The sequence below is a fragment of the Cnephaeus nilssonii genome, assembly GCF_951640355.1.
Source record: "Cnephaeus nilssonii genome assembly, chromosome: X".
NCBI classification, from domain to species: Eukaryota; Metazoa; Chordata; class Mammalia; order Chiroptera; family Vespertilionidae; genus Cnephaeus; species Cnephaeus nilssonii.
In genome coordinates this window covers 69,971,443-69,972,492 of record NC_137071.1, presented here as the reverse complement: position 1 = coordinate 69,972,492, position 1,050 = coordinate 69,971,443, and positions in this window count along the sequence as shown.

Sequence of the window (1,050 nt, the reverse complement as noted above, 5' to 3'; positions counted from 1 at the left end):
GTAACTTAATTTTTACAATATCCTGTTATACATAATTATTAATAACGAACTACAACGGTCGCTAATGACTGATTACTATAATCGTGTTGCATTCATTTCCCTTAGGTGCCTTACGCGCAGGCATACCATTTCTCTCCTCTAATACTAGCAGCGAATATTTTAGCAGCTGATTGCCACATCATTAGTCTTGGACTGACTTGGTTGGTGTGTGCAACAGGAAATATTTCGCTTTCAGAGAACAAGAAAAATAGGTTTATTTGCGTCACACTTATTAATTTGTGCAGTTATTCAGTGTCTGGTAAGTTAATGTTCAAGAAAAATATTAATTTTTATTAAAATGTTCTATTACTTTATGTTAACGATGACTCATTTATTTCAGCCCTTTGTATTCATCATGTCTCTATGGAAATAAACCTACGTTTCTATGAAAATTGAAGCTTTTGTTCTCTTGCGGCCCACATAAACTTAAACCTTGTTTATTTGGCCTGTGTTAGCCTTTGAGTTTGACATGCTTGTTCCAGAGCCTCTCATTCCCTACATTCATACTCCTGACTGTTACTTACTCCTATTATATGGATGGAGAGGTGACCAAGGTATTGACCTGAGCAAATCTTTGGGTTCCCTCCTTTTCTTTCCCAAATTCCCACCTAGTGATTCACTTCCCAGATACATGGTGGGGGCAGGGGTCTGTCCTCATGCTGGAAATCAGATGGGTCTCTTCTACACCTGGTGGTGGGGTATTCCAAGAATCATAGATAAGTGATTGCTGGGGGAAGAGCCTCCCCAGTCATCCTGCTCTCTCTTCTTTTTCACCTTGTCCAGGTAGAGGCCTCTCTCAGACCTTTCTGCTATCTCTCACCTGGCTTAGGAAGTGGAGACTGCTGGGATCCTCACCCTAACCTCCTTGCCTCCAGGGCACTTAGGAAGAACCTAGCCTTGCTGCAGGATCACTCTCTGCCATTCCATACCCACTCTGGTACTCCCTCAGTTATGAAAGGTCCTGAGGAATATTCTCTGCAGACCATCCTGAGTAACATAAGATTAGGCATT